The following is an 18,150-nucleotide window of genomic DNA, read 5'->3' as shown; positions in this document are numbered from 1 at the left end:
TGTTAGCCAATTATGCAAGCTCATATGTGACATAGGTTGGTAGAATCAATGTGAAATGCTCATATGGTATTGAATGATCATGAAATTTGATATGCTTGAAATAGACACATGATGGAACATCCCTGTTTTGGTCTCACTCATTTCTTTTTTGTTTTCATTGAGTTATGAATTTTTGAAGTGAGTGCATGTGTTGATGTTGTGATTTGGAGCTTATAATTGTGTCTGTTTTTGTTGATTTTCATTGACATAGTTCCATTTGCCCAATTGAGCTCAAATTTGACATGGTAGACCTTGAATATCCCCTGTTTAGGTGTAATTTATTTGAGAATTTTTGGAATTGTTTTGGTGTGGATTTGAATGCAATAGTTCTGTTTGTATGCTTGGTGCTCCATTTGAACTAGTTTGCCTTATTTTGTGCATGGCATGAGCATAATGAATGATATAAACATGAGACCAATGATGTTTGCTCTTGTTTGACTTTAATTTGAGATTGGTTTGTGAATGCCTTGCTGTTTAAGGATTTTTTCTTGTTTTGGACCCTAGGCTTGGCCTAGTGGTCTAGTTGCTAATGTTTGCTTGATTTTTCAGGATCAAAAGCATAATGCACATGGAGAATGATCCAAATCAATTTTAATTGATGTTGTTGATGTTTGTACACTAACATAACTTGGTTTTGTAGGTGGTGAAGCTTAGGCTTGAGCTTTGAGCTTGCCTTGTGTTGTGCATTGCTTTGTATATTTTGATTGAGTGAACACTTGCTGTTTATGGTTTGTCTGTCTGATTACTAACTGTGTTTGATTGTTTCCAGGTACTTTAGTTGCTCAGTTCCTTGTGAACTTTTGCTTTGCTTTGCTTAAGCAACTTGCATTGAGGTAGGTCCTCTTGACTTCATGTAGTCTGGAGACCCGGCTGTTACCGGGCCGGGCAAATAAATGTCTGAAGTCCTCCTTAAGAGGCAATGATTGTGGTTGTTTATTTTTCGTGCCAAGCAGGTGAAAGTCCTTAATCAAGGCAATTGGTGGAAGGTAGGGATATGCAGTCTATCCCCCACTATTCAGTTGAGTCTTCTCCTTGCTCCCATTACATGGTTGTAGCATTGAGATTACAAGCCCAAGATCCGTGCAGTGCACATTGTGTCGGAGTCTCTGAGTATAGAAGGGTTCCCCCATTCTGGACCCATGCTCATTTGTCAGAAGCTCTCCCTGGTTAGGGATAAGAGTTGTGAGGTCTGATCCTCACTTCACCTCTCATCTGCTTCACCTTAGCCTCGTAATGGCAAGGTTAAGAGCAAACCCAGCCCGTACAGACGACTCGCTTCGGCAGTCAAACCTATTGTGTGAGCCACTTGTTTGGTTATAGTGCGTGCTGTGTGGATATCTGTTTGAGATGCTTGTTCTCATTTGATGTATGCTTGTATTATTCTGTATGCTTGTGTGCTTGCTTCTTTCCTGATTAGGATAGGCGTGCTTATGCAAGTAGGATAGAAAACCGAACTTAGGGTAAACGATGCATGACAACACTAGGCTCGAGTCCAGCTCCCTAGTAGTGTGTCTTTCCCCGGTTTCTGGTTAGCAATTCAGTCCCTTTCAGGGGAACTACATCGCCCTGATCCTCGTTCCAGACGAGGTATGTAGGCAGGTGGTCGTGCGAGACCACTCCGGGCAACCTTTTTCTTTTTTGCGTTTGTTTGTTTGTTATCTGATTGTGTGTTTTGGGTTCGGATGCCGACGTAAGCCCAGTAAGTGGCTGTTGGACTCCACGTTTGCCCTTTTGAGTGTGTTTTGGTTCGGATGCCGACGTAAGCCCAGTGATTGGCTGTCGGGCTCCATGTTTGCCACTCTTGCTTGTTTGTGTTGTTTTGTGTTGTTTGGCGTGCGTAAGCCGAACTACAGTGGCTCTAATTCTTGTTCCAGACAAGATATGTAGGCATAAGGTGCGATACCTTATCGAGCTCGTTCCTCTTAACCCCACCTGCGTTCCCCGTGTGTGTGTGTGATGTTTTAGCAACCTTTTCTTTATTCTAGGACGTGGATCCCGTCGAGTACGACGGACGTGAGGGGTGCTAATACCTTCCCCTTGCGTAACCGACTCCCTTACCCTTTCTCTCTGGTCGCGAGACCATGTTCTTTCCAGGTTTCTCTGAGCGTTTCCTTTCCCTATCTTGGGATAAATAACGTTTAGTGGCGGCTCTGTGTGTGTTTTATTTTCGAGCTTCGCCGGTTGTTTTTCGCGGATGCGACAGCTGGCGACTCTGCTGGGGAAATGTTGATGTAGACCTATGCTGGTCCATCGTCCCTAAGCGAGTCCTTCCTAGCGTTTTAGGATAAGTTTAGGTTGCTTGTTGTGTTATTTATTGCGTTTATTAATCTAACCAGTGTATATATTTGCATTAATGTCTGCATGCATCATACTATCATATTGTTGTCGTCCTCTGTACAGGTGGTTCCACTGTTTGGGGTGGGGGTTACTCGAGGTAAAAGGCCCAATACCCAGGCTATGAGTGAAGTCTAGGAAACCTAGGAATAGAGTGATTCATGGGAAGCGGGTGGTATGCGCCACTTAGCGGAACATTGACATCATGAGCAGTTCAGACCCTGGTAGGATACTATCGTTACATACTTCGGGTGTGTATATGATGGTATTCTGCGAAAGGTTATTTATGCTGCGTTTCTCTCGACCTTACCCTGGCCTAGATGACACCCGTGAGTGGGGAGGGAATGATCTTTATTTCAGGTACAGATGGTGACTCAGGTGGTGACTAATGGTTCCGTGGATCAGAGTCATATTTATAAGTCGGATTTATGGTCATTTATTGCCGTGACGCCGGAGTGCTGTCCGTGATTTATCAGTGGGGATCCGTTTATTTCAGGATTCCCCGGGCCGAGATATTTATCAGTGGGGATCCGTTTATTTCAGGATTCCCCGGGCCGATTCAGATGGTTGTGATTGTCTGCTCAGAGACCAGTGATGATGATGATGTATTTGTCTTCCGTTTATTTCGGAACCCGTGGGTTGAATTGGTGATTGTACATTCCTCAGATGGTTATGATCGGTTCAGAGGCCGTAACTCAGTGCAACAGATGTTCAGATGACTTGGAGGATGGCACAACGCATTGCATTCATTCATCTGCATCATTCTCATTTTGCATTCATCTGCACCACACCTACGTCTAGCCATATGGGGAGTATTATTGATTGAGAATCTGGTTGAGAGACATCTTGAATTTCAGAATACGGATGTCAAAATGTTATCTGTCTCGATGAAACCAGGATCAAAAGACAGAAGCTTCCTCATATGGATAGACGTTGCATTCATGCATATTAATCTGTCTGCTGTTTTGCAGGAATCATTGCTCGTGCTCGCAGAGCTGTACCTTTGCACTCAACACGCCCTCACAGATATTACACCAGGCGCAATACTCCCAGACTGATGGATCTCCCAAGTACTGATCTCCTCGAGCTGAAAGACAAAATGACTGAGCTGATCAACATCATGCAGGGTTTTGCAGTTGGTCAGAAGGCTCTGGCTGATAAGGTTGAGAAGCTCGAGCGGGCTTCAGCAGCGAACAGTGGGGTTAATCTGGATGGTGTCTCCAACCAGGGGCTGGGCGGATCCAGAGACGACGGAAAGAGGACAACCATTGGTGTGGTGAATAATGCTGGTGCTGGTGGCCAACCGGGACAGAATCTGAAGGATAATTTTGTGCCTCCATTCTATGGGTTTGATGAAGACCAGGAGGAAGACAGGGAGGCTGACCAGTTTTCAATGCAGAATGAACCGTTTGTTCCCTATAGTGCTCCACCTCAGAATAAGGAGATTCAGCTGTTGGCTGAAAAGATCAAAGTGTTGGAGAGCTATGCCACTCCCGGGGTGGTGAATATGTCTAACATGGGGCTGGTCGAGGGGATTGTGATCCCACAGAAATTCAAAGCGCCTGCATTCGACAAGTATAATGGGAGTGCTTGTCCGGAAACTCACCTCCAAGCTTTCGTCCGCAAGATCTCTGCGTACACGACAAATCAGAAGCTATGGATGTATTTCTTCCAAGACAGTCTGTCTGGAGGATCCTTGGAATGGTATACCAAGCTGAAATCTTCTGATATCAAAAGCTGGCAAGATCTTGGAGATGCCTTCTTTAAACAGTATCAGTTCAATGCTGATATGGCTCCGAGTCGTACCCAGCTGCAGGGTATGTCTCAGAAATATAACGAGGGGTTTAAAGAATATGCACAAAGATGGAGGGAGTTGGCTGCCAGAGTGCAACCTCCATTGGTTGACAGAGAGATGTCTGATCTCTTCATGGGTACCCTGCAGGGGGTTTTTGCTGAAAGGATGGTGGGTTGTCCGGTAACCAACTTTGCAGACATTGTGGTGGCTGGTGAGAGAATTGAAAGTTGGCTGAGAATGGGGAAGATACAAGGTAATGCTTCGTCATCAGCATCGAAGAAGCCATTCGGGAATGGTCAGCGCAAGAATGAGGGCGAATCGAGTGCTGTGTATGCCCAGAGAGGAAACGGTAGGGATCGTTACTACCAGCACACTGCTGCTGTAACCATCCCTGCTGGTAATCAGTCAGTACGACAGCAACGTCAGCCGCCTCAACAGAGAGCCGGGTACCAAGCAAGAGGTAAAGGGGTTGATCGCCATTTTGATAAGCCGCCTGTGACATACGCAGTTCTGTTCAAAAAGCTGATGGATCTTGGGTTGGTTCAGCCGAGGGCGATGGTTCCGATGAGAACGGATCAGAGGCCACCTAACTATGATGAGAACGCCCAGTGTGAATTTCATTCTGGAACACCGGGGCATAACATTGAGGGCTGTAGAGCATTCAAGAATGTTTTCCAAGACCTGGTGGATTCCAAGGCTATTAATTTCGCACCATCTCCGAATGTTAATGCCAATCCCATGCCGGCACATGGTCAAGCGATGGTGAACGCAATTACTGAAGATTCGGATCACGCCTGTGGGATGGGTGAAGAGAATGACAGTAACTGCAAGTTTGATAGTTGGATAAAGCCGTGCGTACCAGGAAGCTGGAAGGCTTGAACAGATCAGCACTGACACTCATCCAGAAGAGTAATGATTTTTCTGTTTTGATTTTATTTGCATGAAAGCCATACGTGTTGCCCGACACGTAATGGTCCATTGTAAGGGCCACCTCATGTTCATAATTTGCATTTTCTACATCATTAATAAATGGATGTTTTTCAGTCAAAAAGCGGTGTTCTCTGTTTTTCATTTATTTTTGCAGTTTAAAAAAACAACAAATAAAAATGGCAATGTTTATTTTCATTTTTCTTTTTGATTTGTCTCGTTCCAAATGCAAAAAAATAATTCTCCGGATCTCGTTGATAACGATTCGGTTACACCTCATATGACTTCGACAAACCGAGCAATCATGCCGAAGAAGAAGGCGAAGAAGATTGTGATCTGCTGGGAGATTAGCCAGGTTGTCGAAACAAGAGGAGAAGGTGATTCAGCCGCATGAAGAGCGGATTGAGATTGTTATTCTGAGCACCGCCGAGAGCAGGTCAGGAAAGAAAAAAATTGGAGCCGCTTCAGAGGCAAGCCGAGAGCAGAATGGTAGCCCTGTTGAAAGAGCATGTGGATGCTTCTACCTGGTCATGTCAAGATATGCTAGGGTCGGATACCGGTGTCATTGCGCATGAGCTACCATGGAAAGGAGACTGTCCTCCAGAGAGGCGAAACGCCGGTGCTACTTATCAGAGAGCCATGGTGACTTTGTTTCATGATATGATTCATCGTGGAATCAATTGCTATGTTGATGACATGATAGCAAAGTCCCATGCGGAAGTGGGGCATCTGGCAGATCTGGCAGACCGGGGCAAGTCGTTTGACCAGTGGAGATAATTCAAACTGAGGATGAATTCAGATAAGTGCACTATCAGAGTGCGGTCCGGTAAGATGTTGGGGTTCATTATAAGGGAGGAATCGAGGTTCATCCTGCAAAAAAAAAAAAAAAAAAAAAAAAAAAAAAAAAGAAGAAAAATGCCTGAACCGAGAAAGAAAAAGAGAGGTTCGTGGTTTCTTAGAAAGATTGAACTACCTGTCATGGTTCACATCTCATCTAACAGCCACGTGTGAACCTATATTCAAGATGTTGAAAAAAAAAAGATCAAACGGTCAGGTGGAATAATGATTGCCAAGGGGCATTGAAAAAATAAAAGGATAAGTTGCAGGAACCTCTGATTCTGATACTTCCTGTGGAGGGAGAAATTGTTAATCTGTACTTGACGGCCTTCGAGGGGTCTATGAGGTGAAGTGGGTCAGCATGACGAGTCTTGTCGAAAAGAGCATGCAATTTACCTAAGCAAAAAGTTTACCGACTGTGAAACAATACATTCACTGTTCGAGAAAACTTGATGTACTTTGGCATAGCCTGCTCGCTGACTGAGACAGTTTATGCTGGTTCATACCACTTTGTGGATTTCCAAGATGGATCCGATCGAGTATGGGTTTGAGAATCCAGCATTGACCGGACGGGTTGCGAGAAGAGCAAAAGAATGTTGACTGATTTGTGACACTCTCAGGAAGCAATCAAGGGGTGTATTGTCTGATTACATAGCCCAGCAACCCGTTGAGGTTATCAACCGATGAAGTTTGAGTTCCCTGATGAGGACATCTCGAGGTGCTCTGATCGAAAGATTGAGAGTAACCGATCCCGGAGGAGGGGCCTGACCCTGAATCCGAACGGATTCTGATGTCTGATGGGGAGGTTAAGGTGGATAAGCTTTTGTTGTCTAGATGACAGTTGAGTGCACCCGCGATGGTGGCTGAATATGAAGCTTGTATCCTGGGTATTGAACCTCGGTGCATCTACTGGGGCAACTCCTTTCTCATTGGTATATGGAATGGAGGTTGTATTACCTGTTGAGGTTCAGATTCCCTCTTTAAGAGTCCTGATGGACGTGAAGTTGCAAGAGGCTGAATGGGTAAGGACCCGATACGAAGAGTTGAGCCTGATTGAGGAAAAGAGGCTAGCAGCCATCTGTCATGGGCAGTTATACCAGCAACGGATGAAGCGTGCCTTTGACAAGAAAGTACGACCTCGGGTGTATCACATGGGTGATATAGTGCTGAAAAGGATCCTTCCTCCTCAAAACGATAGAAGGGGCAAATGGACACCAAATTATGAAGGTCCATTCGTGGTCAAGAAGGTTTTCTCTGGAGGAGCCTTGTTGCTAACGACCACGGATGATGAGGATTTTCCATCCCCTGCGGATGCGGACGCAGTTAAAAAATACTTCGTATAAAGAGACTCGCTGGACGAAAAGAATAAAATAGTCCAGGCAAAAATGGGCATCCCGGCGAACCAAAAACAGGAAAGGTTCGGGCAAAAATTAGGGATAAAATGAAAGACTGTACACCCGGCAAGTCGAGAACCTGAAAAGGCGACTTGGGCAAAAATGGGTATCCCGGTGGACTGAAAACCCGAAAGGGCGGTCCAGGCAAAAAAGGGATTGAAACGAACAACTGCGTCCAGCATGATCGTTTGCGCTTTGGTTAAAGCATCATGGATAATGCCCGGTAGGAATCAGTCAGGAATCGTCTCATTCAGAAGGCAGAAAGCACGGAGAGTCTGAGGACATATGGGGTGTAACCGAGTTGGAACTCGATGAGATTACGGGTTTCACATTGCCATTAGGATAGATTTTTCCTTTTTTGCGCAATTACCTCTTTTCAGGAATTGCTTCCTTTGTATTGCTCAATTTGAGCCACACACTTTTCCCATCAATAAAATGCAAATTCAGTCAAATAATTTTGTTTTTGTTTTTCATAACCGCTTTGATTGCAAAAACATCCAGATATTTTGATAAAGAATTTTGCATTTTAAGACATACAGGTACCTTCCAATGCATGTTTATAAGATGGAAAGCTTGAAATCTTATTTGGAAGGTTGAGTGACCCAAGTGTTGAAATCTTGACACGCCTGGGGCACGGTTTTATCTAACGGTCTGTTTTGCAGGAACTGTTAGATATTCTTCACTCACTTGCAGGTTGTGGTGTGGAAGCTTTGTAGCAAATCCCCAGAGAGTTCGCTCAGGGACGAATGAATACGAAAGAACGACGAAGAGACGTTGAGGCGTACGACGATCCTTGATGGTAATCAAGAAGACTCTTCAAAGTCGGAAGACTTGAAAGTGTGTAATTCCCCGCAGAGTCCGCTCAGGGACGAGTGCATGAAGAAAGGACGGAGAGACGACGAGACGTCCGACGACCTTTGGAATTAACCAAGAAGACTCTTCAAAGTCGGAAAATCGAATTTCTGTATAATTCCAGGAGTACGTTCTCGTCGAGCGCGGGGCGATTTGGAATACAAGATGATGGAGCAGAAAAGGTCCAGACGAGTCTGGGAATTCTCAAAAGTGGAAAGCTGATATGAGATTGGGAGGTGGATACCATGGTTCGACAAGTCGACGAGTGTTCAGTACCAACTTTTCTCATTTCCCAGCGTGGTCCCCAAGCAGAGTGATGAGGACCAAACTCCCCAGCAGATTCAAAGTCTGTGATTTCTCCAGCCGAGTCAGAATGGTTATTCCCGGCAGGTTTACAGCGGTGTTTCCTCAGCGGCCAGGTCTGAAGGTTGTTATTCCCCGAGTGGAGCGGGTTTCAATGAAATATATCTCCAGCAGTGTTCATCCTACCAGTGGATTGAACAAAGTTCCCGTAGCGGACGGATATCTGCGTCCCCAGCTGAGATGATTCTACCTATGGATTGCATGGGCTGTCCCCAGCGGAGTAGTACGCGTCTTCCCTAGCAGGGTCAGGATGGTTATTCCCCAGCAGGTGTCAGATCAATGCATCCCCAGTCGAGTCTGGAGATTGCTATTTCCCCAGCGGAGTATCTGTAAGCATTTCCCCAGTGAAGTCAGCAGGTATCTGTGAGGGTTCCCGAAGCAGAGGAGGATGTATATCCCCAGCAAGTCAAAAGACTGTATCCCCACAGAGTGTTGGTGGTTCTTATCCCCAGCATTTCCTCGAGCGGATTGGGGGCAAAGGAGGTTTCCCCAGCAAGGGTTGCCTATTTCCCAGCAGCAGTGTTATTCCCCAGCAGGGTGGAGTCGGAGCAGTGACGAGTTCCTCAGCAGAGTGTCTCGTGCTCCTCAGAAGAGTCCCTTGAGGGGGATATTTTTTATGCATTCATCATGTAAATAAGCATAGCATATTGCATAGAAAAAATAATAAATCGCGTAGCATTTCCATAATTATGGAGCATTACGCAGAAAAAGATCATGCATCATTGTTGCAAGCATAGAGCTAGTCTCAAGCCGTGGTTACCGTTTGAGAGGTGGTTGTGCCAGAAAGCGAAGATTTTACTCTGTGGAGTTTGGTGTCATGACGTCAGATCAGCAATGTTCCCCAGTAGTGCGATATTGGAGGAGATGTTTCCGTCGGACAGAGATGGAAATAACATCAGAGGACGTTACACGATCAACGCAATTCAAGCCGTGGTTACCGCTTGAGGATTGGTTTTGCCGGACAGTGAAGACGATACTCCGAGGAGTTCAGCATTGTGAGCAGCAGTATTTCCCAGTCATCAGTAAGAGCCTGGTCGAGCTTTCTTTGGTGTCAGTCAACATCATCATTCGATGTCCAGTAAACGTCGAGTTATTTCCCAGTCATTGTTTAATGTCTGGTCGATCATAGTTCGATGTCCTGTCAACATCATAGTTTGATGCCTGTCCACATCATTGTTCGATGTCCTGTCAACATCATTGTTTGATGCCTGTAAACATCATTGTTCGATGTCTTGTCCACATCATTGTTTGATGCCTGTAAACATCATAGTTCGATGTCCTGTCAACATCATTGTTTGATGCCTGTAAACATCATTGTTCGATGTCTTGTCCACATCATTGTTTGATGCCTGTAAACATCATAGTTCGATGTCCTGTCAACATCATAGTTTGATGCCTGTCAACATCATTGTTCGATGTCCTGTCAACATCCTTGTTTGATGTCTGTCAACATCATTGTTCGATGTCCTGTCAACATCCTTGTTTGATGTCCTGTCAACATCCTTGTTTGATGTCCTGTCAACATCATTGTTCGATGTCCTGTCAACATCATTGTTCGATGTCCTGTCAACATCATTGTTCGATGTCCTGTCAACATCATTGTTCGATGTCCTGTCAACATCATTGTTCGATGTCCAGTAAACGTCGAATTTTCTCCCAGTCATCAGTCAGTGTCTGGTTGAAAGTGTTACTCTGAGGAGTGTGGTACCATGACGTCAGATCAGCAGTGTTCCCCAGTAGTGCGATATTGGAGGAAATGTTTCCGTTGGACAGAGATGGAAATGATATCAGAAGACGTTACGCGATCAGCGCGATTCCGGGGTTCAAATGGGGAAAAGGAGATGTTGCGGCATTTTCTGGAGAACGGGGTTCATATTGGCGATCGCGAGTTATCGTCAGGCGACTGGGGTCCAAATCGGAGAATGGGGTCCATTTATTTTGGCAAAAAGGAGTGCTGAGGCATTTTCGGGGTTCAAATGCAGTGATCTGGGATCATTTGCGCAAAGAAAAATTTCGGGGTCCAAGAAAATGGAAGAAATCAGCAGAAATTTCGGGGTTCAAGAAAAGCATGAAAAAAGAAAGGAATAATAATCCCGAGCGAATGAGTGGTGTTCAGGCCATGGTTATCCCTGCGTTACCATTTATTTTGGTATCCAGGTTGACGTTTTTCGAGTTTGTTTCTTCGCCGATGCTGACAGGCGCTGTTAATTATTATCCCATCGGAGTGCAAATTGTTCGTCTGTTTCTTGGTATTCAATCACTCTTCATCCTGATCATCCGAAAGCCGAGGCTATTCGTATCGACAGGTTCACAGTGGATTGAATAGGGGCAGCTGTAACACCCCAAAATTTGCCCTCCTCTCTTGGGACTAGCATTAACATATTTGCATTTCATTTTAGGACATTAGGCATTTCATGTTGCATATCATGTGGTTACATTATGCAAGCCATCTTCCCAAGTCTTAATCAGGAGATAGGAAGTCAAGTGCAAGCCTAGGGTTTATTGACTGATCATGGGCCATCTGAGGATTGGGCTGTGAATTAGGGTGTTATGATTCTCAATGGATGTTGGTCTTCATCTTGATTGCAATGATACATCATCATCATCATGGTTGGATGTCATCAGGAGATTGAAGAAGATTCCTTGAGATTAGGGTTTTGACCACTGGTCAACCCTAATCAGTTGTATTGGGCCAGTCAGGGCATAATCAGGAGATGGGGTTTATGATGGTTGTGGGGTTCATTCTATGATTATATTGAGCTAATTGAGGCTAGGGTTTCACCCTTGAGCCATTTCAGTTGAAGATTGGGGCTCAGATTGATCTATGCATTGCCAAATTCATCTATCAGATGAAAAGTCAACTGTGGTCAACCGTACATGATCTGATGGATGTGGAGGTGGAAATGAGTTGGAGACACTTCATACATGTTGGAACAAGTGTTAAATGACATCTCAAAGCTTAAAAATGAAGAAAATCAAGTCAGGACAAAAACTGCCAAAAATAGACAGTGACTTGTAATTGAAGTTTCCAAAAATGGAAAGTTTTTGACCTCAAAGCCACGTGTCCAAGGAAGCTTCAAATGAAAATTTGTTCAACATGAAAGTTGTAGATCTTGTTCTCACCTTTTCAAAAAATCCAAGAACTTGAAAATCCAATGTACGGTTGGAAAATTGTGGCTCAGTGAATTTCAAAAATGACCCATAATCAGGAGGCCATAATTTCCACATGGTTTGTCCAAATTGCAAGTTCTTTATATGCACAAACTCCATTTGACATGTACTTTCATGGTGCATAATTGGATTTTCCCAAAAATGGCCAAGGCAAAAAGTCACTTTTCAACTGGACAGTTAAATTGGACCAGGGGCAAAATTGTCCAACTTTCAAAATAATTGGAATTTTTGAGTGGGGATTTTTGCTACACCTCATGAATGGCATTTAAAATTTGTTGGAATCATCACTTCATGCATAGGCCTTGTAATTTGAGAATTGGCTTGAAAAATGAAATGGCTAAATTTGGACATAAACCATACACATGTGAAAATGCAAATTACACATCCAATGAGAGTGGGACAAGTTGCAACAGCTCACACATGTCATTTAGAGAGTGTGTGAGCTGTCATTGAGGTGGCATGAGCTGTCCTATGGAAATTCCATTTTTGCCCTCACTTGAAATTTCACATTTTCACTAACAATTCCAACTTGGCTAATTACATGATTAATTGGTGATTAAGCATTCATATATAAACCTAAACACATTCTAATCATAACTGAATTTCACATTTACCAAAGTTGGATCAAAAACCTCTTCATTCTCTCAAGAATCTCTCAAGAACACATTGGACTCAAATTCATCAAACTCCTTCAATTGTTGATCAATTTTCGAATTTCCTTTTGTGTTAATCTTGCATCATCTTCCTCTACATCTGTTTGTGGTTCTCATCATCAATTGCTCCACCAATTGCAACTGTCCAACATTGCATCGCCTATGGCAAATCAAAAATTCTTGCACTAGGAGCGAAAGCAGTTGAACTTGAGCTTAGCATTCATCTTCCTGAAGCGTGTTCTACATCTGTTTTCATGATTTGAAGCTCGAAGCTCGCGGATTACTTGCTGTCATCGAAATAAGGTGCGAATCCGAGTCTCATTATTTCTTGAATTGAGATGTGGTTTTCGTAGTTCATTCATTGCTGAGCGTGCTGCAATTCGTAGTTTTCGATTTGGTTGATTGTAGAACGAGATATCATGATTTTTAGTTTTGAATGTGAAACTTTATTCGATCGATCCGTAAGCTGTGTTAAGAATTAGGTGAAATTGATTACGTATTTGAGATCCTCACATTCAGACCTTTCCAACGGTTATTAGTTTGTTAATTTTGGTGATGAAATGAGCAAAGTCGAAGCTGCCGTTGATGAATGTGTTTACCGCGCGGTGAAGAAGACGAGACTGGGAATTTGTTTCCTGTTTGATTCACGGTTCAGGCTTTTCCAAATTCAAAACATGTTTACCGCGTTACTGTTCCTGTTAATTACAAAACTGCCATTGGTTAATTTATTTAATTAATATTAATTCAAATAAATTCTTAAAAAATCATTAACATGTTAAAAAATTCATAAAAAATTGTAGAAAAATCAGAAAAATATGAGAATTTTTCCTTTGACTTTGTTATTGAGTGTAGATTTTTTTTGACCTATTGGTCAAAGTTGTGCTTGGTAAAAATATCATTTGACCTAGGCTTATTTCACATATGTCCATTTTTGATACCTTGCACCATTTGACTCATGAAATTCTCATAATGTAAAATAAATGCCTGGAAATTTTTGTGATGATTCTTGACTCATTGATGCTCATTTCCATGTAAACTTTGTGAGTTTTTGATACCTGGGCATGGAGTTATGAATTTTGAACTTAGGTGTGACAATTTGGGTCACACCTCTTGATGTCAATTTGCTGGATTTTATTGAGTGGCCTATACATGTTGAAATGAAGTGAAATTTTGCATGATGATTGGTTGGCATGTTGAGATGTTGTATGAATTTTTGTGAGATTTTACATTGCATTTTCAATTTGATTGTGATTTTTCATTTCTGTTAGCCAATTATGCAAGCTCATATGTGACATAGGTTGGTAGAATCAATGTGAAATGCTCATATGGTATTGAATGATCATGAAATTTGATATGCTTGAAATAGACACATGATGGAACATCCCTGTTTTGGTCTCACTCATTTCTTTTTTGTTTTCATTGAGTTATGAATTTTTGAAGTGAGTGCATGTGTTGATGTTGTGATTTGGAGCTTATAATTGTGTCTGTTTTTGTTGATTTTCATTGACATAGTTCCATTTGCCCAATTGAGCTCAAATTTGACATGGTAGACCTTGAATATCCCCTGTTTAGGTGTAATTTATTTGAGAATTTTTGGAATTGTTTTGGTGTGGATTTGAATGCAATAGTTCTGTTTGTATGCTTGGTGCTCCATTTGAACTAGTTTGCCTTATTTTGTGCATGGCATGAGCATAATGAATGATATAAACATGAGACCAATGATGTTTGCTCTTGTTTGACTTTAATTTGAGATTGGTTTGTGAATGCCTTGCTGTTTAAGGATTTTTTCTTGTTTTGGACCCTAGGCTTGGCCTAGTGGTCTAGTTGCTAATGTTTGCTTGATTTTTCAGGATCAAAAGCATAATGCACATGGAGAATGATCCAAATCAATTTTAATTGATGTTGTTGATGTTTGTACACTAACATAACTTGGTTTTGTAGGTGGTGAAGCTTAGGCTTGAGCTTTGAGCTTGCCTTGTGTTGTGCATTGCTTTGTATATTTTGATTGAGTGAACACTTGCTGTTTATGGTTTGTCTGTCTGATTACTAACTGTGTTTGATTGTTTCCAGGTACTTTAGTTGCTCAGTTCCTTGTGAACTTTTGCTTTGCTTTGCTTAAGCAACTTGCATTGAGGTAGGTCCTCTTGACTTCATGTAGTCTGGAGACCCGGCTGTTACCGGGCCGGGCAAATAAATGTCTGAAGTCCTCCTTAAGAGGCAATGATTGTGGTTGTTTATTTTTCGTGCCAAGCAGGTGAAAGTCCTTAATCAAGGCAATTGGTGGAAGGTAGGGATATGCAGTCTATCCCCCACTATTCAGTTGAGTCTTCTCCTTGCTCCCATTACATGGTTGTAGCATTGAGATTACAAGCCCAAGATCCGTGCAGTGCACATTGTGTCGGAGTCTCTGAGTATAGAAGGGTTCCCCCATTCTGGACCCATGCTCATTTGTCAGAAGCTCTCCCTGGTTAGGGATAAGAGCTGTGAGGTCTGATCCTCACTTCACCTCTCATCTGCTTCACCTTAGCCTCGTAATGGCAAGGTTAAGAGCAAACCCAGCCCGTACAGACGACTCGCTTCGGCAGTCAAACCTATTGTGTGAGCCACTTGTTTGGTTATAGTGCGTGCTGTGTGGATATCTGTTTGAGATGCTTGTTCTCATTTGATGTATGCTTGTATTATTCTGTATGCTTGTGTGCTTGCTTCTTTCCTGATTAGGATAGGCGTGCTTATGCAAGTAGGATAGAAAACCGAACTTAGGGTAAACGATGCATGACAACACTAGGCTCGAGTCCAGCTCCCTAGTAGTGTGTCTTTCCCCGGTTTCTGGTTAGCAATTCAGTCCCTTTCAGGGGAACTACATCGCCCTGATCCTCGTTCCAGACGAGGTATGTAGGCAGGTGGTCGTGCGAGACCACTCCGGGCAACCTTTTTCTTTTTTGCGTTTGTTTGTTTGTTATCTGATTGTGTATTTTGGGTTCGGATGCCGACGTAAGCCCAGTAAGTGGCTGTCGGGCTCCACGTTTGCCCTTTTGAGTGTGTTTTGGTTCGGATGCCGACGTAAGCCCAGTGATTGGCTGTCGGGCTCCATGTTTGCCACTCTTGCTTGTTTGTGTTGTTTTGTGTTGTTTGGCGTGCGTAAGCCGAACTACAGTGGCTCTGATTCTTGTTCCAGACAAGATATGTAGGCATAAGGTGCGATACCTTATCGAGCTCGTTCCTCTTAACCCCACCTGCGTTCCCCGTGTGTGTGTGTGATGTTTTAGCAACCTTTTCTTTATTCTAGGACGTGGATCCCGTCGAGTACGACGGACGTGAGGGGTGCTAATACCTTCCCCTTGCGTAACCGACTCCCTTACCCTTTCTCTCTGGTCGCGAGACCATGTTCTTTCCAGGTTTCTCTGAGCGTTTCCTTTCCCTATCTTGGGATAAATAACGTTTAGTGGCGGCTCTGTGTGTGTTTTATTTTCGAGTCTCGCCGGTTGATTTTTCGCAGGATGCGACACAATGGTTCCTCTTCGAACTGGATCCTCACTTCTGAACCCCTCTCGTCTCTGATCCCCACTTTTGAATTAGCCAATCGTCACTGATCCCCACTTTTGAATCAATCACATATCTTCGGACGAAATCCACACGTCAATCACTGATACATATGATGCATGACATATAAAATAATGCAACAACACTTATGGTTCCACTTCTAACCATACACCACAACACATAAGTAATCATAGTAGTTTTGACTCTAAACTACACCTCTTAACATCAACAACATATAATTGGCTTAATTGTAACTTTAGTCCTCATATTTTACTTTTTGTTTTATTTTGATCCATCCATTTTAGAAACCATATTTTTTGTCCCCTTTTTAAGTTTTTGTGTTGGATTTTAGTCCCCAAAAAGGGACCAAAATCCAACACAACTTAAAATATGGACTAAAATTGTGATTTTTAAAATGGTAGGACCAAAACCCCAAAAAAGACAAGATAGAGGGACCAAAATTGCAATTAAGCCCATATAATTATAATTCATCATATAATTATACACGCATTTCAAAACATATAATCACATACCGAACAAAGCATTCACACAACACTTAAGCATATCCATTCATCTCATTAAACACGACCAAACAACACTCAATAGTTTTGGGAATCGGAGACAAGCCGATAATTTGAGTCAAAAATGACAAATCTACACTGTCACGCTTGCTAAGAGAGAACCAAAAACTAGAAAACATCATATTCTGCCAAAGTGAGTTAAGCGAGTGTCTTCCTCGCTAAGTGAAGTTCATACTCGCTAAGTGAAGTCGCCCATAACTGTAAAATCAGAAACACGATTCCACCATTAGAACCCTATCAAAGCTCTGATTTTGACCATCAATCACCTAAATTGAACTGAAAACATCATATACATATCACACCATGATTAACACATCATATACTCACTGATTAAACACCTAATTCATCACTTTATCATGAATATAAGGTTAAGCTCATAACACCAAAAACATACACATGAACAACAACTCAATCACTTATCACATACAGAGGCATACGAAAATCAGTAATCAAACCATGCATGAATTTCATATATTCCACAACAATTATAATGGAATTATCATAGGTTTCTCTCGAGGACACATAAATATCAACAATGGTGAAAATAGAAGAAGAAAAAAAACATAGGAGGGTGAGGATCCCTCTCTACCCTTCATGCATTTGAAACCAATATTAGAGTAATTCCCCATACCTTTATTTTCCAGCAAAGAATCCAAACTTTAGTTATGGTTTCTCCTTCCTATAACTCTCTTTAGGGTTTCTCACCTCTTTCTCCTTTTTTTCCAACTGTTCACGTATCAGACAATACTCTTCACTCCCCTCATTTTTTTATTTAATCTTATTTTAATTATAATAATTCTACACTTTTCCCTTCATTTTTCCTTATTCTACCATTTCACTCTAATTTTCTCATTAATTCAATTTTCACCCTGAAACTCATAATTCCTTATTTTTTATTATTTAATTAAATAAAATCTAATAAATCACAATAAATACCACAATTATTAAAAAAGTCTTAAAATTCACCTACACAAAAAATACCAAAATAAAAGAAAATTAAAAATTCAATTAAATAATTTAATAAAAAATCTGAGTGTTACACCCTGAACATAGTGAAGAATGTGCTTGAGAGCAAGCATGTGTTTTGTGCAAGGTGCATGCATGTGAAGACATACTTGTTGAACTGCGTATGGTGTGTCAGATCAAGTGAAGGTGAGGTATTGTAAAGCCCATGCTAGACTCTGATATAGTGAAGGATTCCCATAAGGAGTGTCAGAGGAGATGCTGAGTTTTAGCTTGGTGTCGACAAGAGTGGCTCACGGTTTGTATGTCATGCCAGCACACTCGATGATCTCTGAGGCATAAGTGGTTTGACTGATAAAGATGCCACTAGAGTGAAGAGTTACTACAATACCCATAAAGTAACTCATGGGTCACAGATCCTTCATCGCAAACTTAGAAGCTAAGAGTGACATAATTGATTTGCAAAGGATCTGAGTGAAGGTAATAAGGATGATGTCATCCATATATAGAATAATGTAGGCCATGTCAAAACTTTTCCGATATATGAAGAGGGAGTGGTCTGATGTGTTATGGTAGAAGCCAATGGTGACGACATAGTCAGCAAAGCATCGGTATCATGCCTTAGGAACTTGCTTGAGACCATAAATTAACTTCTTCAAATGACATACATAATTTGCATGACGGGGGTCGCAAAAACCCAA

This window comes from Lathyrus oleraceus, chromosome 1 (assembly GCF_024323335.1).
Source record: "Lathyrus oleraceus cultivar Zhongwan6 chromosome 1, CAAS_Psat_ZW6_1.0, whole genome shotgun sequence".
Classification (NCBI taxonomy): Eukaryota; Viridiplantae; Streptophyta; class Magnoliopsida; order Fabales; family Fabaceae; genus Lathyrus; species Lathyrus oleraceus.
This window is presented reverse-complemented; position numbering follows the sequence as displayed.